This window comes from Fukomys damarensis, unplaced genomic scaffold (genome assembly GCF_012274545.1).
Source record: "Fukomys damarensis isolate Sample0158 unplaced genomic scaffold, DMR_v1.0_HiC HiC_scaffold_28, whole genome shotgun sequence".
Taxonomy (NCBI): domain Eukaryota; kingdom Metazoa; phylum Chordata; class Mammalia; order Rodentia; family Bathyergidae; genus Fukomys; species Fukomys damarensis.
Genome location: NW_022900940.1, coordinates 27,138,114 through 27,161,190, shown reverse-complemented (window position 1 = coordinate 27,161,190; position 23,077 = coordinate 27,138,114). Strand labels below are relative to the sequence as shown.

The following is a 23,077-nucleotide window of genomic DNA, read 5'->3' as shown; positions in this document are numbered from 1 at the left end:
TATTTAAAGGCCACCAGCTCTCCCACATAGAACATTTCTATACTTGGGGGTATATGTTACCGCTTGTCTGCTCCTTCTGACATAAACATTGTTCTCACTCTTGACTCCTTGACCAATCTGGTCATGATGACAGAAAGGTAAGGCTGGTTATCCACACTCTTCCATCCAGTTAAAAGCTGCCAACTTTTCCTGAAGACTGCTTTCAGGTTTTGTTACTCTGTGGATCGTAGTGAAAAAATTTTTTCTTTAAAAAATACTTTACAACTTGTACTCCAAATAAATCTTTCCAAGTGAAGGACTATGTGCAAAATGTCCACTTTTCAACCAAACCCTAACTACCTGATTTTCATGTCTTTCTTACGACTTCTTGATCTATGAGTCACTATAACCATCTGGTAAATGGGAATAATAAAGTAAAATAAAATAAAAGATGTTAATCAATTTGCAATCTCATTTTTAAAAACGTCATGTTTGTATTTTCTTCTTTTGAATAGAGCAAAAAATAGTTTAGATGATGAATCTAGTTTTGGTCCAAAGTACATGTTGAATGAAATGATAATTTTGTGTTTTTAAGGGGATCCACCTAGAGCATGTTTTAATTAGTTAGGTTTTTCTAAAGTAAGATAATTGAGTCAGTGATAGTGGTTAAAACCCCCGTAAAAGTCAGTATGTTAGATACTGCAATGATAAACACTCTCAGCTTCCACAGTTTAATATAATGTTTTATTTCTTGTATAAAATCTTCAGCAGGTTTTGGTAAATTTCAAGGTAGCCATTTTCAATAGCGGCTCAATATTCCAGGGTATTTTTATTTGGTGACACTCTCGCCTCAGTATGTTGATGTTGCCCCTGGGAAAGGAAAGAATATGTGAAGAACTGGATTCTTGTCAAACACACTGGTAAGAGCTGGTTATTGACTCTACTTATTGCAAAGAGGGGAGAGGAAGAGGAATGCATCCACGGAGAGGATAATGGGAAATGTTGGTGAGGTCATATGTGTTACCCCTACCCAACTTTGGATAAAGACCTGGGCAAAAATAAACCAGTGAAACACAAGTCCCTTTCTGCTATTGCAGTCTTGAGATAGAGGAACCAATGGAAAGATGTGTCAGCTCTGGTGAGCAGAATTGAAGAAACAACCCTAATGTGTTAGACTCTGCTAATAGACTGAATGGTTTTTGTCAGTGTTATAGGTGTACATTGGGAGGTCAGTCAGAGACCCAGCACTACTTGTTCAACACCTTTCACTGTAGAACTTTTTCTGATCCCATTCGCATGACCATGTACAGCCTACCAGGTGGCATGTGGAGACCTGAGGGCCATTCCTACTGGGGCCAGGGATAGGGTATTGGTTACTTTGTTCTCCTTTTTTTCCCCTTTGAGCACAAACTCCTCAGGTTAGTTTCTTTTTTATATACATGGTTGGTGTTAAAATGAAATTCATTTCAACTGCACAGATTGGCTAGGAAATTCTAACCTATGTAAATTATTAGAGTTAGTTAACAGAGTCATTGTTGGCCTCAATTCTCTTTGGAATTCAAAAAATGCTAACAGGTGCAGATATTTTACCCCCACTAAAAACTGCCAAGCATCATGACATATTTTCACTAGCCCCATTATTAATGGGGATACAAAGACAAGTTTAATGAGGTCTGTTCTCTTAATAAGATCATAGCTTAGGGCAGAGGAAGGCACTCTCATACATATAATTAGTGCAAACAGAGAGAGATTCCAAGACACTTATGGATGCAGAAAAATGAATTATTAACTCTTGTGGACGTGGGTAGGAATGGGATCAGAAAAAGTTCTACAGTAAAAAGAGATTATATTTTAGTGTTGAAAGTTAAGTGGAATTTTTGGTAAGGAAGCCTGAACACCACAATGAGTTAGCTAATAAAAGCACTTCTCTTAGGTCTCAGGACCAGCAACTAATTTGTTTTTTTTTTGGTGTTTGTGTGTGTGCGTGCGTGCATGCGTGTGTGTGTGTGTGTGTGTGTGTTTTGTTTTGTTTTTGGTACCAGGGAAACTCAGGTCCTTGTGTTTGCAAGGCATGTGGTGGAACCACTGAGTTAAATCCCTGGCCCTAATTTGTTTGTATCTTGCAGAAATAATGAAGTTTATAAACTATTAGGTTTCTTTCTTTGCTTTTGTTTATTGAAAACAAAGAAGTATATTTGATTACCTAACAAAGAACTATTCATGTTTTTGTGGCATTTATCTTTATTTTTTTCCCAAAGAAAGAATATGGTATTCGATAGAGTCCTGCGTAGCTTGCCTTTTTTTAAGGGAGGAAGAAGAAAATATTTTATTCATCTGTATAATATGGGAGATGAATTGCAGAAGATGAGCCTACATTTTGGGGAGCAAGTTAGAATTCCTGGTCATTTGTGGAGATGATAAATGCCTGCCGAAAGAAAGTAGCTCTGGAAATGTAAAAACAGATGACTGGGCTAAAGAGATAGCTTAAAGATATCCTATGTAAGATGTGAGGACAACTGGGATAACAAGAATTGTTTCCAGATTTACGGCTTGTGTGATTGGTTACATGAGAGCAATCATTGGGGTTTTGCTAAGTGTGGTATGGACAAGCAAAAAACATTTAAGTGAGGAAGATGTAAAACAGACTTATAAAAAACAGCAAATGACATAATAGCAGAAGTGGGAAGTAGGAGTTTGGAAAGTTGTTTTTCAATCTAGAGCTCAAGAAAATAAATTATATGCCTATGTTTCTGATGAGGTAGATGGAGTGGAAAGAATTCTTCTTGTTGATGCTCCAGAAGACTGAAACAAAGATATAACAAGATAGGAACATGAATGTGCATGTTTGGATTAATACCTCTAATATTATAATATTAAAGTAGAATTAAATTCCCCATGTTAATTGTCCTTCTTATAGTTTATTTATTATGGCTTTAGGTTGCTTTCCAAGTCCACTCAAATCCAAAACCAACTTTGTGGTCTTGTAGCCCCAGCAGTCATAATAGTCTGACAGGATGTTCACAATTCATTTATATGAGTACAGAACACTAATTGAAGATGTAGCTACTGAATAAAAAAAATTAAAATTAACATGTATACATGAGAGAAAGAGAAGAATTTCACTGCGTTTAAAGTTAGGTAAGATTTTACAGACCTCTTAGGATGTGGATAAATTCATTGGGTTATCCTACTGTATCATGGGGGGTGCTTTTTCTTTTTCTCTAATTCCCAGTGTACATTATAGTGGAAAACTGTGGCCATTCATACTCACATGCTGCCAGTAATGGAGGATACTATTAGAGACAATGCTAAAAGTTGTTCACTGAGGGATTTGATTGTATAGACAGCTTCTTGAAGTACTGCTATTACACTGAAATGGCCAGGAATCCTTCAGAAAACTGAAATCTAAAAAGTTTGTGGAAGTTATCAGGAACATGTTTGCTCATGTTCACAAGAAATACCCCTAAGGTCTAATAGAAGGATAAATACACAGTTATGGCACTTTTGTATAATGCAACATTATTAAAATGTGATTGATAATACATTGAATTATATGGAAACACATTAATTTTAAAAGGTTTTTACAGAAGAAGATTTTATGTAAAATCTTGCTATTTTCACATATATTTATCTTATATATAAAAAATCAGGATATAAATATATATGTGTGTGTGTCTGTGTGTGTGAAGATGTATATGTGGCATTTCAGAACACTAGGACTTTTGCATTTGTGTGTGAAGGATTTCTTTATGTTAATCAGTATTTTCTAATTTGTCTATTTCATACACATATGAATGAAAATAATACAAATGTGATGAAAATAATAGCAAAGAGTAAATAAATAGAAAATCTATGGTTAACACTATAGCAATGAGTCCCCAGAAATCATTTCAGGGAAAACAATTGTTTATTTATAGTGGAGTTAAATCAGCCATCTTTCTTTCCCACCCACATTCTCATAATTTTATGCTATGTAACTGCAGATTCGGAGAACTTTTTGACTCTGTACAACTCCCTGTTGACCATAATCTTATAATGCACAGCAAAATACATAAGCCCAAATACCTGCTGACCTTTGAAGGTCATGGATAGCTTACTGTTATCTAGTATAAATTTGGCTTTGTGCTCACATGATTTATTTTGCTCTGATTCTGATTTGAGTCTTGAGGGTAAGTCTTCAATCCAGCTTTAGCAGGAGAAACTGCTGCCATTTGTGAATGCAGTTAATTAGAATAACATTTACTTTTAAATATTCAATATTTGGCATGATTATCAGACCTAAAGGTTATGTTGATCCATCTGATAATCTGGGCTCCAAGGGATGTCTGTTGTCTCCCAGACTGGGGCTGGCTAAATATAGGAATCTGAGATGGACAGGAATAATTACCTTAGATATTAAATCTGCTCATTTTAATGATGAAGCTTAAGTCTTTCATGGCTTTATTGACATACAGATTTTCTCTTTATGGACAACTGACTTGTTGCTTGGAAAATTTCTTGGAAAGGGCAGGAGGTAAAGGTTGATTCCTTTGAGCACACTGGGCACTTTAATTGGTTGAGGCAGGTGTTTCTAGAGGAAGCAAATCCAATTGGTTTGAACAAAGAGTATTTTATTTCTACCAGAGACTGGCATGTACTCGTATGTGCAGATTGAAATGTCCATTTAAAAGAAACTCCCCATAGAAAACACAAACCTGTGTCCCACATCGACAGTCAAATACATTTATGTATCTGAGCTGCTCAGAGCAAATTTGTCTGTCCTGGGAATAACTTTTGCCCTCTTCATAAGGGCATGCTGATGAAAACAGCAATGTGCTGATTTACAGAGACAGAGGTTCTGTGCTATTTAATGCAATTCATCAGGTGGAAATGGCGTGGGAAGCTATCATTTCACTCTTTAACATAATTGTCTACTTTAGAGAGAAAAATAATGAATGTGTTTATTTGGTGGGAGGTTGAAAAAAAAAGTGGAAACCAGTGTGGGTTTCTGTTGCTGGCTGAATTTCTAAGTTATTCCCCCACCCCGAGGAGTAGTATTGACAATTTCACTCAGTATCTGTAATTCATTGTAAGGATGAACGATGCATGAATAATAATAGTGATAACGCTCCACAGGGCCTAGGCTCATGAATAGTTTTAAAAGGAAACCCTGTTTGATTTGATGGCTTCATTCATCATGCTCTGGAGGAAGAATCTTGGTGTTCTGGGTAACTTCTGCTTCAATTTTTTGGCTAAAATAAACTGTTTCTCATGAATTCAGTTTTCTCCCCTTTCCTGTGATCCTATGCTGATAGAGATGAGAGAAAGCTTTCAAAAACTACTTACTGCTTGAGAAATTATTTTCATTCCCTTTGACTGATGTCAAAATGTCTGAAACAAAATATGACAAATTTTGATGGTCTTAAATTTGGCCAGTCACACACCTGTTAAATTAGGCTTCTACACTCTGCTGTATACATCTCCCTGCAGGATAGGAAGTTTGGAAGTTTGATATCTGTATTTATTCAGCAAAATATTTCTTGAATTCATGCTCTGTAGATCACAGATAATTATTGAAATCTTCGGCAGATCCCCTCAAAAATGTAACAGGCTAACTGGCTTTAGCCTCAGATTCCAGACTGTCACATCTGTTGCATTCTGTTGTTAAAGCAAATCAACAGATTTAGTCGAGATTCACATGGAGAGCATGGTCCAAAACTGAATACTCAAGAGATATGGCTTACCGGGAGCCAGTATTGTTATTGAAACCACGGTGCATGTACAGTGGACCCTCAAGTTACGACCAGTCTGACATACAAACTTGGACTAATTAGGTTAATAGAGGATTCATCTACCTCTGGTTATCTATAGTGTATACTCGGTAAACATCCCAGATCTCAGCTATATTGACTTGGTTACAACCATCCCTTGGGAACCAATCAATTTCATAAAGCAAAGGTCCACTGTATCACTATGGACCACTGTTATAGGGTAGATCACTTATGCTAAGCCACCAGCTAATTTATAGACAGTTGCTTCTCAGGTAGCAATCTCATTCTGGCTCTTTTTAACTATGACAAATATGGTTGGGAGCACCACGATGAAACCTTCATTAAGCCTGAAAAACTACAATAAGACATTATCCCCTGGTAGCTTTATTTTTTTTCATATATATATTGGTAGCAGCAGGTGTTCAGAACTTCATGAATCTCCTTAGTAATGACAATGAGCCTGCAAGTTAGTTCTGATCTGGATCTCAGAGAATACTTGAATGTTGGATCCTAGACATTCAGCATAGGTAACTGACTGCTGCAAATTTTTTTCTAAAATGTGGCCAGAATTTTTGTTGTGGTTGTAGTTATTGCTACTAGTTTTCACTGCTTTGGGAAATCAACAGGGAAGGTATACTAATGAGATCCAAGAATTCTATTTCTAGGATATTTTCCCAACTCAGGTCAGCTACACTGATCCATAGGAAGAAGTAATACATGTTGATAAGCCAGTTAGTGCTACTACAGCTTAATTTGTGGGAAATGTGAGGTCAGATTTAGATATATTCCAGAACAACATTCTCTATGTGTTTTTTTCTGGTGATTCACTTGAGGGATACATCTGTATTTATTTATACTATAGAATTCCCAGTATATTGATGCAGTTGCATCTCTTGCCCCTACAAGTAGGTGAGTTGGAATGAAAATGTGAGAGATTGAGATTGTAAAAGGCATAACTTTGCTCTAATATATGGATTATGTATGTTCCAACAAGTCACTGGTAACCTCTGGCCACAACTATTGCTAGAGGCAAAACAGCACAGCAGATAGGACAGCAGGCTCCAGAGTCGGCTTTCTTGTATGTGATTCCTTGTTTCAATAATTTACAACTGTGTTTTCACACTGCAGTGTGTAGAAATCAGCTGGGAATGTTGCTAATTGGCAGAAGAGGCACAGCCAGCAGATGTAGGGAGGGCCTGAGATTCCACACAGAGAATGCTGATGATGCTGGTGGTCAGGGGTCACATTGAGAGTAACAAAGTCTCACAGATATCTATGTTTGGACTCTTGTTATGTATATCAATAGAAAAAAATTGGAGAAAGAACAAAGGAAACAAGCCTCAATCCTTGACCTTTGGGTAACTGTTGGGCCCGAGGGTGGCAAACAACAAAGCATAATCATTATAAACAAAGTTATGTTGGGAGATATTAAATAGAACAAAGAAAAAGTAAGCAAAAGTATTCTGTCAAGGCTAGTTTTTCTCTCACACTAGTCTGTCCCCACACAAGCTTTGTTTTTCATTCCTTTGATAAATTTTGAAGACCTCCCATGGGGCAGAGATTGACTTGGTTCCTACGAATAGGAACTGAAGGAAAGTGGTCTCCACTTTCCCACAGCTTACATCTCTCAGTCCTACACCACACTGACAATATAATGCCTTTCAGGCACATCTTACATGGCCCCCATGATCTCGCTCTGGTATTTGCATCCATATGAAAAACCCTCCCAAGAATGTGGGCTGAGTCTGATCACTTAATCCTAGAATAGAATCTGGCAAAATCTAGGGGATGTTGGTTTGAGATTAGGTTATAAACCACACCTCAACCTTTCTCACATTCTCTTGCTAATTTCTTTTTCTGAAAGCCACATGACCAGCAGCCTGTGAGGACCTAAATTCTTCAGACAGCTAAATGGGCTTGGAATTAGACTCTTCCCAGTAGAGCTTTGAGACAACTGCACCACTGCTGACTGGGTGATAACACACATGTAGGGAACCCTAAGACAGAGGATCCTCCTGGCTCAAAATAACTGAGGTAATATGTTTAAGCCATTAAGTGTTGGCAGTTATTTGTTGCTTGAAATAGATAACTAATATACATGCCATCACACCCACAGGCTTTGTCTTTCTTCCACTCATTTAACAAACACCAATTATCTGCTACATGATACCTTTTCTAGGTGTTGGGAAATAATGGAGATGAAACAGATGTGCTCCTTCCTGATATCCTAGCGGAGGAGCTTTGTGTAATTTAATTTATTCAAAACTTAAAATTTTTGTGAGATTACTTAAAAATGATCAACCATATTAGGGGCATGACAAGAAGCTGCAGGTGGGGCTGAGATTTTAAAATTATAATAATGATGGATGTAAAAGAGATGAAAAGTCTGCTGGATGGATGGGAAGCAGACAACTTTGTGGGAAGTGGGGAGGGCAAGGTACTTGTGCTGAGATTCTAGTGCAGGAAACAGCAGCATGTTCCTGACCTAGAGGAAGACCTTAGAAGAAAGGGCAGAGTGAGAAAAGTGGTACTAGACAGTACTGCAAAGAGAGACAGGGGGCTAGATTACATAATGCTTTATAAGTTAAGGAGGAAGAGTTGTGATGCCACCCGAACAGCAATGGCAATGACTGTGAAGATTCTAAGGAGGGCAGCATAGTAAAATGTGTGTGCTGAAGAGTTACTTGTACTTCCAAGTGAAGAGTGCATTGGATAGGGAGAGAGTGGGTATGGGGCATCACCACCATGCCTGTGCTAATCCAGGCCAAAGATGCTGGTGGCACGTACTGGACTACTGAATGTCAAGGTGAAATGCAGTGGATGTGTTTAACATACACGTATTCTTTCCAGTCTGCTCACAGTGACACACACAGACTGTTATTTGAGAATCACCTCAGACTTTATTTCCTCCAGAAAAACTGTTCCAGATACACTCAAGTGAGCTAAACCACAGCAGTCCTTCATGTAATTCAACCTAACGTTTAATACTAATTTTTTAAAATAATCCCAGCACACTGGAACACTGAGGAAGGACGATTCCAAGTGTGAGTCCGACATGGGCAACTTAGTGACTTCACAAAAACTTGTCTCAAAATAACAAATAATAAAGGGCTAGGGATGTAGCTTGGTGTGAAGGCTCTCGATTGAATCACCTGTACTACAAAAAACAGTGTGTGTGTGTGTGTGTGTGTGTGTGTGTGTAACTTCCCAGTAGCTCTTTCTTCAATAGGCTGCCCATTTTGAGGGAATAGCTACACTATAGTCTTGTGCTGAGAACAGTAGTTATTCAGCAAATATTTATGAGCATATTTGAGATGCTTTGTATCCCTCCTCACTGAGACCATAGACAGCATTCACTCTTCATAAGAAAACCTTCTCTTCATCAGATTAGTTAAATACCATTCTAGTACTGAACCATGCAAACCCTGTGTTCAAGTTTTCTTTTCTTTTTATTTTTTTTACTTTCTATTCCTTGATAAATATAGAGGATCACATCCATGTTTTTTGAATGTTTTAGCCACATTCTCTATAATCATTCATAAGCATCATAGAGTTAGTTTGAACATAAACTAGACTTTGGTTAAGATCAGGCATGTATTTGTTTATTGAATCCCATGGAAGAAAATTTCTCTCTCTGTCTCAGATGTTTACCTTCTCACTTTTTAGGTTTGTGAGTCTACCCTCTCTAAAGTAGCTTCTGTGCCATATTTTTGTTCCTGGCAAACAAAGCCACAGTTTAATTGGACCAAGTCCAGCAAGAGCACAACCATTAAAACACCAACTTTGTACTGTATAAGAAAATCAGTAGAAACATGGCAAGTACTTCTCAATGTTTGCTTACCCTTAACGTTCATTCCTGAAGTTGCTACTTAGGTCTGGGTTATACTGTGAATTCTTTAATTCCCTTGTGCTAATCAGAGTTAACTGTTCCTACTTAATAAGATTTCTCACTCTTGAGATACTGGTAGTAAGATTCCAATTTCAGTGAGAGTTGTTAAAGTTAGACTTTTTATCATTTTTAGAGAAGAACCATTGTGCATATCCAGCTGGTTCATACTTAGCAACAGCAAAACAGTAGAAGTACCACAAGAGAAGTTAGACTTTTCAATTTTCTCAATTATATTCTATTTAGAATTTCCAAAGGGTTCTAAAGTACATTTTTCAAAATAAAAATTTGGACAGAGATATATTGAGTAATACATTTCACTGGCCAGATAATTTTTCGTTCCTCATTATTAATCCATGAAAAGGAAAATGTGGAACATAATTATAAATATATCACATTGAACTTTTCTGTAATCAATTATTAACAGAAGTGTGGTAGAGAGGTGATGGAGAAATAAGCCATGTTCAGAGGTACAAATACTTTTCAAAACATTTCTGGAGCTAATATAAATGTGTGTATGAGATATTTTCATTATTTGCTTTCAAGGAGTCTTACAGATTAATGACACCTTAAACAAGGATTTCTTGATAGCGGTCTGTAGATGCTGCACATACAACGTATCTCTTCCAGCTTTGCATCCCTAGGGAACTGGGGGCAAAGCCAGCCTTAAAACACGACACATAGATCAGACACTCCCTTACAATGCTGCCCATCAAGTCCAAATCCTAGCACATCTACAAACGCAGTTGTGTCACTCTAGATGTTCTGTTCTTGAGCTAATTTAGTTTTTTCATGATTAAATTTTCCTTTAGATCTCTAGCAAATTCATTCACAGAAGAGTGTTTATGGATGAAACAAAAAATAGTAAATATATCTTATTGAATATGAGGAATAGTAAAAAAAAATTCACTAATCATCTCAGACAGCGTTGTTTATTCCTAAAATAGTACTAAAGAAAAGAGAGCTTAGGACCTGGGATTTAGCTCGGTGCCACACCTGGCTCACAAGCACAAGGTCCTGAGTTCAATCCCCAGTACAAAAAAAGAAGGATGAGGAGGAGGAGGAGAAGGAAAAGAAGAAGAAGAGAAGAAGGGGAAGGGGAAAGAAGGAAAGAAAGAAAAAGAGAAAGAATATCATAGAATAGAGGCTTCATAACCTATCAAAATTATATATAGTTAGTACATGAAAAAGTTAGGCTTTGAAACCTGGACTCACATGACCACCACTCTAAGATACGTAACTGTGAGATAAAGTATTTGTGATATCATCAGAAGTTAAACTAGTGGAATTTATCAGCAATGATGGAATTTCAGACATTGTGGTAAATGGATATGGAGAGATTTCTTGGGAAATGATAGACTGGGAGTATTTAAAATCACAGTATAAATGCAATGCTGTGTCTGTTTCAGTAGCTTGGAAGCAAACGCTGTAAGGGAGGAATTCAGGTTTAGTAACTCTTACCTTCCTTTCCCCGTTCATTTTCTCCATATCACCATTGTCTTACGCAGGGCTTGAATCTTAGACCACTGATCAGCTTTTGTAGCTCAACGGTGTTGTTTCCTTTTTTAAACAAATTGAACTAGTCAATATTTTCATATAAGTTCATTGCAATAATAAGTCTTATCTCTAGTTTCTTAGGAAAATTCAAAAATCTACCAATGCTAGGCTTGCTTTTTTCATCATGGCAAAAACTGGTCAGAGATAAATAACAGCTGGGGTTTCTGCTCTGCTGTGTTCTCTCTAGTACTTTCCAGAACCACTAGCTTTATTTGTAGTACCTGCTTTGCTGTACTTCTGCTGCACACTCTAGGAAACCTTCTGTAGGCATTTAAGACCCTATGAATTTTAGGTGAGTCTGGCCCATAGAGATGACATCCTGGTGGAGGGGATGTCTCAAACAGCAATTCTATAGTTTAGCAATCTGTATAACTGGTTCTTAACTTTTCTTGAAGATAATTTTCATTTATCATAAAAAACACTTCTACCTCTCTTATTTTTCTGGAATTACTATGAGGCATGTGTCATTAGCTATTCATCACCACAGGTGGATGGTCCTGAGACACGAGATGCGGTTTGCTGCTTTACTTCTATGATATTGGACCTCTGAAATGTTCTGTGTTATGGTGACCACCAAACTGTTATGTGACTGCTATCCAAATGACTTTTGGATCTGTCCATCCCACTCAGATTTGAAAACTAAGGGCTTTTCTACTTCCAAAAGATCACAGCTCATATCTTTATCTTCTAATCTATTTATATTTCACAGAAGGCTGCAGTTACCCAGAAGTCACACTTTGAAATCTGGAGAAACTGAATATATGAAATAGTTGGCAATTTCTACTGGCTGTTTCTATTGTGTATGTACTTTCCCCCATACATTGCCTCTTATATTTTTAGCTATCATTCCAAAGCCACTTGATATGTAGCTCATTCTTCAAACCATCCTTTAAATGAATTGTGACGTATGCCATGCACCTTCAGATCTTTCTCAGTTTTGCTCATTTGGAAGGGTGGCAGGCTAACAGGACTGGAATTCATTGAGGAACAGTCAGCCTGGTGTGAATCGGGCTTCCGACTAAAGCTATAAACAGTGGACAGGCATCTGTGGGGCCAGGATCATTAGTGCTAGTTTCCTATTTTCCTGCCTTGCACAAAGGCTGTGAGCACTCCTTTCCCAGACATTTTAAGCCCTCATTATATTTAGTAGGTGATTAAAGAAGAGGAAGAAAAAGGAGAACCGCAAAGAACATTCATGAAAAAACTTCACTTAGCAGGAAATCTTAATGAGATGAAGATGTGCAGTGGCCAATGTAGAGCAGGTACAGAGGCACTGGGAATTTTCAAGGTAGCAGCCATTCCTTTGGTCAATAATGTCTTCTTTTCAGGAACAGTTGTGCACATGGTACCCCAGGAGTACCTGCTTTAGGAAAGCTGGGAAACGGTGCAAATGTATATTATTAACCAGAGACATGGACTGAAGGATGGTGTTTATTAAGTATCTATCACAAAGTTACACTCCATCAAAATAACCTCAATTTCTATTTAATTATAAAGGTGTATGTTCTTGTAAGAAATCCCATTATGTAACCATTAAGTTTTATGAAGCAGAGAATTCGAGTTTTGATTGTTCACTTTGAAAAATGATTCTGAGTAAAAAAATATTCCTATAAATAGAGAGTTCAACCCAGTTCATTCACATTTTTATTTATAGATCATTAGCTATTTGACTAAGAAGCGGGACATGGCAGAGACAGGAAGCTAAAATCATTATGATTTCAAAATGAAGATAAAAAGATCTGTGAAATCATACAGAAAGTTTCTTGTGATTTTTAATTTGGGTTACAAAGGTTGATTTATGTGAAGATTTGCAGATATATCTTACTGGCATATCTGGGTAAGGTAAAACATAACTTGAGTTGGAAAGTAAGAAATCATTTAATGTGGTATTATTTTCCAATGGGCAGTGGAGACATAAAGTTTTTTCTAAGTTTTCTCCCTGTGATGCCATTCCATCATTTGCTGTATAAGCCTATATTCTACTCTTTGTAATGTGTACTTACATTTCCAGACATTGTTAGCTTCATTTTTACCTATGTTGGAAAAAAGGCATCCACCCTTCCTTTCTCATAGGCTCTTTGAAAACAGAACAAGAGAAATCAAGGAGTTGGTTTCAAGATAGGTAAGACTGCTAACACGGTCTTGGTAATGGTATTCTTTTCTCAAGGTTCCAATAATAAGAATTTAGGGGTAGAAGGTGAAAGGACAAATGATTTCTACTTAAAGCATTTGTTCCCTTTCATACAATGAAGCAATCACTGAAGAGAATGCTATAATGAGTCGAAGGACCACGTGGGTCCTCTGTCTTATTTTAAGTAATCACCCAGTGATAATGGTTCTCTCAAGATGGAAATCAGGGCATCTGAGGATAAAAGGGAACAAAAACTGGTGGCCCATTTACTTCTGGCTTTGAGTTAGCAGATCTATTTCAAACATGCAGATATACTTGAGGATCTTCCTTTTATTTCCCTTTTCATTTTCTTTTTAAACAAAACTCTATAAGGAAATGCAATTATTCTTGAAGAACCAGCCTGAGCTCTCAATTTTTGGACATTAATATAGTTGTTGCTGTGGTAACCCAAAAAGCAAGAACTGCATTGTTTCCCAGATCTAGACAAATGAATTTTCTTCTAGGACATTGGGAAATGCTCTGTCTGTTTCTCTCTCTCTTTCTGTATGTGAAAAAATTGTTAAAGAGTAGTCTAGTGTTATTCATTTTCTGATATACATGAGTGTTTCCATTAATTTAGGAAAGTTAGTTGGGAGATGTTAATTGTGGTAGATTCAGAATCTTTTGCTTTATCTAAAGTTGAGAGTGGAGTCTAAAGCGTCTCAGACTTTTTATTCTATAGCTTCAGGAGTACCAGTTATTGCCACATGTCTGCTTAGATAAATGGCACTTGATTTTCTGCCATGCTTTGCTAGTTCTCATAAAGCTCTCCGCAGCATAGATTTGGTTTCAAAATAAAGAGAATTTAAATGAGACTACTGCAATTCATGCAAAAATAATTGCACACAACTAGAAGTGTTAGTTTAGATCTAGATATCTCCCCCAAACCTCAAGCACTTTGGGAGGTTTCTAGATTATGGGGACCTGTAACTGACTGGCTGTTAGGGGGTGGGGTCTGTTTGGAAGAGACAGGTCATTTGGGGCATGACTTGGGAGTGTTTATCTTCTTCCAGGCTCCTCCCTTTTTTCTCTCTGTTTCCTGCCTGCCATGATATAAGTGACTCTTCTCTGCCATGCCCCCCTGCCATGTTGTCCAGTCTTGGAGCCCATCAACTATGGACTGAAACCTCTACAAACTGTGAGCCAAAATAAACCTTTGCTCCTTTAGATTGGGGGTGTTCGGTATGGTGTCTCTGCAGTGTGAAAGTGACTAACACTAGCAGTATGTACAAAAAGAAACAAGTTTTTTCTTAACCTATTCTTTAGATAAGAACAGAACACCAGTTTGTATCACTACCTACATTGATCTTGCTTCTTTTGTTTTGGAAGAGTTAACAGTGTGTTTTGGCAGGGTGGCCCATTCTAACTGGTACTGATTCTGTTGTAACCTAAAAATTCTCACGGTGTGACTAGTTTCTTTGGAGTGCATTGTGAAAACCAATCCTCTCTGAAATCGAAGTGTAAGAATTAGGGTGGAGAGCTCTTTCTGCTTTATCTGAGAAATTGTGGCAAGGAAATGAAGTCCCAGGAGATGATGTGACTCATTAGAAACTTCCTCAGGAGATTTTTCTGTGCTGTGATTTCTGCTTTGTGCTTTAGCCACATTCTAACAAAGATAACCATACAAGAGACCAACCCACAAAGCTTTTACCTAGAAAATAAGATTCATTTCATGCTTGTTAAGTGGTAAGACCCAGCTTCACAGCTGCAGAGCTCTGTTCCAGATGGATTGTCTGCATGTTGAAGAGTCTGTCTTTGTGCACGAGATAGCTGGTCACTTGAATTTGAAACGAATACTGTGAACGTAATAAGTGCAACCCATTATATCTATAAATAACATCACCATCCTCAATAGGTACACTTCATTTCTGTTATTGTTTCTGCTGCAACCAATACTTCCTGCGCCACACTGAAGTATTCTGTGGGCCTTTTGAAACAATCAGAACACTAGTCTCTAATTAATAACACACTCTTCTTAGCCTTGCATTCAGCATGTGAAATAGGATTAAGTAGTGCATACTAAAGAAACAGACTTGTTTGCTGTTATATTTGTTGATTTCTAAGTTATTTAAGCCTAAAATATTCCAGTTTCCCTGATAACTCATTGGAAGTCTTTGTAAAGGATTTAACCACTTTTCAAATATTCACTCATTATTAGTTTTTAAATATAATGAATGGGTAAATTCATCATAAATTAAATGAAATATAAATTTTTTGCCAAAAAATCCAACTTTATCAAGTGCAAAATAACAATCCTTTTTTATTTTTTACAAAAATATCTTTTTCCTTTTCCTACATATAATCTACCTTTAAAATGTTTTAAATTATCCATTTTGCTTGTAGTGAATCTAGATCCATGTTCTTCTGAGCCTAAAGGGAGTCACAAAAGAGAAGACATTCTTTTTGCAAAGTTTAGATCACTCTCTGATGTGCCTTCATTATTTCTATTTAAGCCACTTTGTTTTCATTCTTAGTAAATACCTTGAAAAGTTAAAATTCTCTAACCCCTATAATTTTGGCTTACGTTGTCAGGACACTGAATAGAACACATGAAGGTGAATGCACTTTTTTCCTCGTTTCTTTTTTTTTTCAAAGCATATATTTTCTCCCTACTTTTATCTGTTTAATTTTTGTGTACTGGGTGGTACAAGCAGTTTACATCAGACTCTATTCTCGTACACCCTTACATTTTGTTACTCTCTTCCTTTTCTGTTTCATATACTTACCACTCTCTTGCTTTCATTTCTCCTTTCTTTGATTCATTCCGCCCCCAAAAATGCCACCACACTGTACCTAAATGTTTCTCCTTGTTTCCATAATTTCTAACCCAGATGGAAGAGTTCTAATTTATTAATGGTTTCTTGAGTAAGTATATGGGAAAAAGAATTAAGAGTCAATTATTTTTTACATAGCCTTTTTGTGCTAAAAATTGCATAAACGCTAGTTTAAAACTTTACCATTTGGTTTTGTACAGTGACAACACATCTTTTGTTTAATTCAGAAATAGAGTAATATTAATTTTTATTATTTTGAATCTTATTTGTATGACTTAATAAGTTCACTAATCTAATGTATTTTAGTAGAGATATGGACCTAGTAGCACAGTAACTGTTAAAAGTACAGGCGACAGTGATTTCATCTTGCTAGGGCAAGTTTATTCTAAGGAAAAGCTAACATCAGCCATTTAGGATCTTAACTGGAGTCATTAAGAATCCTGTAATAATTTCTGAATGGTGGAAATTGGAAGAAAAAACAGACTCAAGACACTGAAATGGGTATCTTTAGGAAATCCCCCTGGAGCTCATGAAGAATTCTATTAATAACAGTATTCTGCCTTGTTAAATGTTTTGAAAATGCATTCTAGAAAAGTGCCTCATGATTACTGTATTTATGAACCAGAGTAAAGAAAATAATTAATGAGAGAATTTACAAATATCTTAAAAACCAGAATTGCAAAATATTAGCTTCAAAAGACCAAGAGTTGAAATGTAGTGAATTGCTCAGGTGGAAGGAAAAAAAAATCTCAGGGAATTTATATTTTTCCCAGGAATCTGCACAAATCTACAGCAAGTGTCGTTGTGATGTATGCTTTGTTCCTTCTCTGGGCTGTGGGTGGGAAGTGACATAAGACAATGAGTGTAGAAAATATTTCCAAAGTCTTGTAAGGGTTGAACAGACAGCTGTTATAAGGAGCATCTCTATTTAAACCAGTCTCATCTAACAAACTGTTACTGGCATTAGATATCCACACTAGTTTTGGGTTATGTAGCACTTCATACTTGTCAGTGTGCCTCATTGGACTCCTATATTTGCCCCAGAAACAGGGAAGGAAGTTGCCATAGGTCAGATGAAAGAGCTGAAGCTCAGATTGGTTCATGTAACTTCTTGTGGTTATGCATTTTTATGGACCAATACTTTTATCAAAATTTTAGGTTTTTATCCACTAGTTTTCTGCCAACATCATTGTCCTAGAGTAATGGTTATTGTGCACAGATTTAAACTCAAGGACCACAGATGAGAGCGATAAAAGTTAAAGAAAGAGCATTAATTTAAAATTACTAGGTATGGGGAAGCTTTAGTTTTTAAATCAGGTTGACAAACTATGGCCCATGAGCTAGATTTAGCCCTGAAGTAAATAAAGTTTTATTGCAACACAGTTACACCCATGGGTTTATGAATTATCCCTAATTGTTTCTAAGCTACAACATCAGAAGTTCGTTGTTGTGATAAAGATCAAATAGCCTTGGTGAATAAACTATCTACCGATTGCAGAAGTTCTCTAAGCCAGTTGCAGAAGAAATTTCCTAGCCTTTGATCTAAATAACTCTCTAAATAGTGTTTCATTTATTTGAGCATATTTTATCAGTAAATATTTACATTTAAGGAAGAATATTTTAATTTTCATGCTACAAGTTCATAGGAAAATGTTTTCTTAATGCATGGGATCTTTGAGGTTCTTGTTCTGGTAAGTATTATGAATATGCATGATATATGGTTGTAAGGAGGCAAAGTAACTTGTAATTACCAGCTTTTTAAAACTCACACTGACAGAAGATCAATGTCTTAGTCTGTTTGGTGATGCTGTGACAGAATACCACAGATTGAGTAGTTTATACATAGCTTTGTTTTCATGGTCTAAAATTTATTTTTCATGGTTGTGGAGGCTGGAAGTACAATATTAAGGTAGGGGGCCTCCTTAATGCCTCTCTCCAAGATAGAAGGCAGAGGGGCAAAGAGAGTGAGAGCTAAGCAAAAGGCAGACTCGTAACCTCAGCCCTTTTGTAGTCAGCTTTAACACACTCATGAGAGTGGAGCCCTCGGAACACCCTTCTGTTAGGTCCTCTCCCAATGCTGTGGCATTGGGGATTTATTTTACAACTCATGCTCTTTTAGGGGACACAGTTAAACCATAACAAGCATCAAAGATCATGTGAGTAGAATTAATGGAATTTGTCCTCAAACTTGAGGAACATATCACTTATTGGATGGCTATAAATTAAAAAATAATTTCTCTTTTCTGCATTTGTGTATGTGCATGTTGAGTTCCTTAAGGACACAGCACAACTACCATCTGGCCTGCCAGCCTGTGGGATTTCTGCCCAGTTGATTGCCATTGTGGAATTTCATCTTCCTGTTTTATGTGAATTGGATAGTTTTATGGATACTAGAAAGGGGAGGAGACTTACACTCATTTGATTAAAGCTGACACTCCAATTTTGTCATTTTTAAAGTACTTAAGCATCAGTTTACTGATTAGTTTAATTTACATATAGAATTTTTACTCCTTGAGGGCAATGACTCCTTGATATTTTTATATTCTTTAGGAGTATCTGCTTAGAGACCATTACTCTAGAGAGTTCTCTGTGAAAAGTGGGCAGCATTAACTTAGAATGTTCAGATAGAAACATTCTGTTCTTTGCTTGCTCTGTCAATCTTTGTGGACAAAGATTTCCTACATTTTAACAACTGTTCTTTTTTTTTTTTTGCCACAAAAAAAGTGCTGAAATACTTTGGTCCTCTCTTGATCTAGACCAACGTAGATGCTAGTTTACCCTAATTAGTCTGTGACTTTTTATGTGAGAGAATAATTCTTCTACCCTATGATAGTCTTTAAACTATAACAGGTAGGATTCTGGTACGTGAATGAAAGCCACAGAGATAGTTTGATGAACAGGAAAGTTGGCCTTCTGTATTTTTTTAACCTCTTCTTTCTTTCAATAACATCTCCTTCCAATCCTACCTCCAACTGCTCAGAGCTTGTATGCTGCCTGAATATACTTTCTTTTCCAGTGAAAGATTTCTTTGGAAATCCTAATAAAAACAGTGTTAGTAAAATAACAAATAGTTTTCTAAGAATTTTTAAATAAACTCACAAATCTTAGTATGTCCCTATTAAAATTAGGTAAACATGGGCCAGGGATTTAGCTCAGTGGTTTGGTGTCCTGTCTCACAAGCGCAAGGACCCAAGTTCAATATACTTTCTTTTCCAGTGAAAGATTTCTTTGGAAATCCTAATAAAAACAGTGTTAGTAAAATAACAAATAGTTTTCTAAGAATTTTTAAATAAACTCACAAATCTTAGTATGTCCCTATTAAAATTAGGTAAACATGGGCCAGGGATTTAGCTCAGTGGTTTGGTGTCCTGTCTCACAAGCGCAAGGACCCAAGTTCAATCCCCCCGACCCCCCCCAAAAAAGAGGACTTTCAGAACTACTTCAGAAACTGGCAAGAATGATGGGATATGTTTGAAGTGAAGGGGATTAATGGCCATGCCATGTGTCCTTCATTGTAATAACAATTTTTAATTTAAACATTCACCATGTATTTTCATCATACTAAGTATAAAGTTTAATTTATAAATTAGACACCATAAGAGACTGACAGTAACTATAAAATAGAACAACTCTATCAATACATTGTAATAAAAGTTACATAAATGTGACTGCTCTCAAAATATCTGAATGTACTTTCACCTGAAGGACTTTCATTTGAAGGAAGTACTTTGTCTCTTTGGTGTATCTGAATTGCTATCCCCGGTACCAAAAAAAAAAAAATTAGGTAAACATATCATTCCTCAAAAGCTTATTATAAAGTTATGGATTACTGAGAAAATATTTTGGTAACTGCTAGGTAGCCAATGGTTAGAATATTTTTTGGGAAAGAAATTTCTGGTTCCCTGTAAATCATATGACCATAGTGATTCCTTAGGCTTGAATGAAAATCATTCCATGTCTGAGTGGTGGATAAGAAGACAGAACGACCCAAATAAAGCAGACAGGAAGAGGCCATGGCCTGGTGTCTGTACTGTCACAAAGAGTCAGAATGGTGATTAAATGCACTCACATCAAAGTTAGATTTACTTGTAACTTAAAACCAGAGGGTAGCATTGAGTCTCAATACCATGGAATATTACTGATAAAGTAATTTCCAAGTGTACTGATAGGTGCCAGAAAGATTCTAAATTCTATGTAGGCAGGCTGTATCCTGGGATCCTGGAGTGCTATTCAGACCAGAGAAGATGAACAAGTAACAAAAGGTCCATTTAGATAGATAAGGGTATAACAAGTCCATTGCCCCTGATCATATACTGATACTCTGCTTTAATTAATTTGCTTTAGTATGAGTAAGTGAGGATCAACAGATGAGGATTGTCAACCATAAAGAAAGAAAAAACATGAGATGGTGGAGGAAAAGATTTATGTCCTTATTAATTTAATGAGTCAAGGAGATGATTTTTTAAAATATATAATAGTAATACATGGACATAAGAAGAGAGAATTTTAAAATACAATTAAGCATAAAAGTAGTCACATAACTCATCATTTCACTGCTCAGGGAAACAGACTATATTATAATGCATAAGCTCCTATTTCTATCTGTCCATGTGCTTAAAAATTTGCATAAGTTTGTTGTATGTTTACACGTGCATGTATTTAAATTACTTGTTGTCATCTCCTTGAAAAGAATATTATTAACTTCTGGCAATTAACACCATTGTGTATGTCTGACTTACTGGATGAGCTCCTGCTAGGTGTCCTAGTACAGAATAGCAGTCTGATGCCATTTCAGTGAGCTTTGGATTTGTTACTGGCAGCCTTTGTTCACCACACAGGGAGACTTCCTCCTACAGGAGGACCTAATTAGAGTCATAAAAGGAGAGATGGAGAAGAACAGTTTATGCACATACATTTTGCTGCATAGTAAGCCATACAGAAACTCAGTAACATTAAAGAAGCCTTTGTTACTTGCATGCGTTCTGTGCATCAGGTCTTTAGATAAAGCTGAGTGGAGAAAGGCTGGCTCTACACCTTGATACCGGGGGCCTTGAATGAAGAAACAAGTGGATTTGGGGGACTTGAACACTGGGGTTTCTGTAGACACACATGCATCCACATTTGTGACTGATGAAGACTTGGTGACTGATTAGAGACTCAGCTGAGGTTGTGGACCAGAGCACCTGCCTGTAGCTTTTTCATGTGGCCTGACCTTCTGCACAGTATGTCAGTTTTGGGGTAGTTGAATTGTCACAGAGATTAATGCTTCCAAAAATAAATATTTTTGCAAATAGCAGGAGCGGCACTGCTTTGTATGACCTAACCTCAAAATTCATGAACAACACTTGCTCTACACGCCACATAGAGAGGTAGGCACAGGTAGCACAGACTGAAGGGGAGAAAGGGACACAATCCCCATTTTGTAGTGGAAGGAATACCTAAATGTTGGCACCTGGCCTGTAATCCCTAACACTCACAATTTAGCTCAAACTTTAAGAAAATAAGTCAAGCTTCCTAGATTAACTACAATTGAAGGAAAATTCTCCAAGTTATTTTGTTCATTTTTGTTATTTTTTTTCCTAGTGAAAAATTATCTTACATGATTTGAACATTATAGAAAGAGAGAAGACAAATATTTCCCTTAATGCTGTGGCTGAGAAGAATCTCAAACACTAAAAACAGATCATGCCAAGAATAGTTAAAAATAGAATCTTTTTGCTGACTCATTTTATATCGAGAAAAATGTAGCTTACAAAAATACCAAGGGATGCCACAGGGGAGACAGGGAGCTGTCGCTACAAGTTGGGAGAATGCCAAAGATTAGGGGGCTGCTCAAATACCATGGGTGGTCTGCTGGGAGTGGTGTTCGTTTCCACACATATCACTGGGGCAACTAACTCATCTCTACCTGAAATGACCCCGAACAAAACTGTAACTTGCTTTCTTTTTTAATACTGTATTTAAACGAAAATTTCAAAATTTCAGATAGTCAGGTCTTGACTCTTGCAATTGCTGGTAGCCAAGGTAACATCCTTTTTTTCCCAAGACCAATATACCTCTCAGAAACATAAATCCGCAATTAATCCTACAAAGCTGCTCATAATGATGCACTGTTTGGCATTATAAACTTCTGTTTCCCTGCAGGTGCTAGATACAGAGAACTCTTAAAATGCACCAGGTAATCAAAGTGACGCTTTGGAATATATCCTTCTCCACTGAGTTTTGTTTCCTTTCCTTTTCTCTTTCTTTTTTTTTTTTTCCTTCATTTTTCTGTAATGGGAAAGATGGCAATAAAGGAAAGAAAATTATTCTCACAGCTGGGAAATATAATAGAAACCCACATAATTTAAAAAATGCCTTGATGTTATGGCTCAGGTTAGTGGTAGTTTTCTGCACTTAATGGTCACATGAAATTTTGAGGTCATTCTCTGATGTCATGTATTTGAAACCAGAAAACGTGCATTTTTAGACAGGGTATATATCCACGCAAACACATTTGGCATAGTTCAGTTTATCACTGCCCAGTATTCATTCACCTGAGCCAGGTAGCACAATCTTCTTGGTTGGAAAGCTCTCTGATGTATAACAAGAATACACTGAAAATGCATGTTACAGGCTTAGAAAGTATCTGCCTTCTTAAATTCTGAAGATCAAGCATGGAAAAAATGCTAACAGTTTCATGGTGATTGTTTGTGGTTGAAGTTGGGAAGAAATCACCTCTGTAAGATTTTCCTTATCTTTTCCCATAAGTATCCATCCTGTGCCACCCCTTGCATTGTATTGTATACTATCCCTTGTAATTAACAGCACGCCATTGGAGAGAAATAGAAACTTGGACCTATTTCCTTCAGCACATGCAGTTAGTGTATAGCAAAGCTGGATTTGAGTCCAAAACTCTTTAAGTCAAGAGTTCCTTAAATATACCTGCCCAGGAACACCTTCCTGATTCACTGTGTTAGGA

General features: G+C 36.8%; 1 long non-coding RNA gene across 1 annotated transcript; it reads right to left on the bottom strand.

The window, feature by feature from the left end:
- Window positions 1–750: 750 nt before the first annotated feature.
- LOC104873478 lies at window positions 751–12,501 on the bottom strand. The gene is made up of 3 exons (XR_783487.2): window positions 12,383–12,501; window positions 11,077–11,175; window positions 751–849 (listed from the first exon to the last, which is right to left on the bottom strand). It is a non-coding gene; the product is annotated as an uncharacterized LOC104873478 (long non-coding RNA).
- Window positions 12,502–23,077: the final 10,576 nt, after the last annotated feature.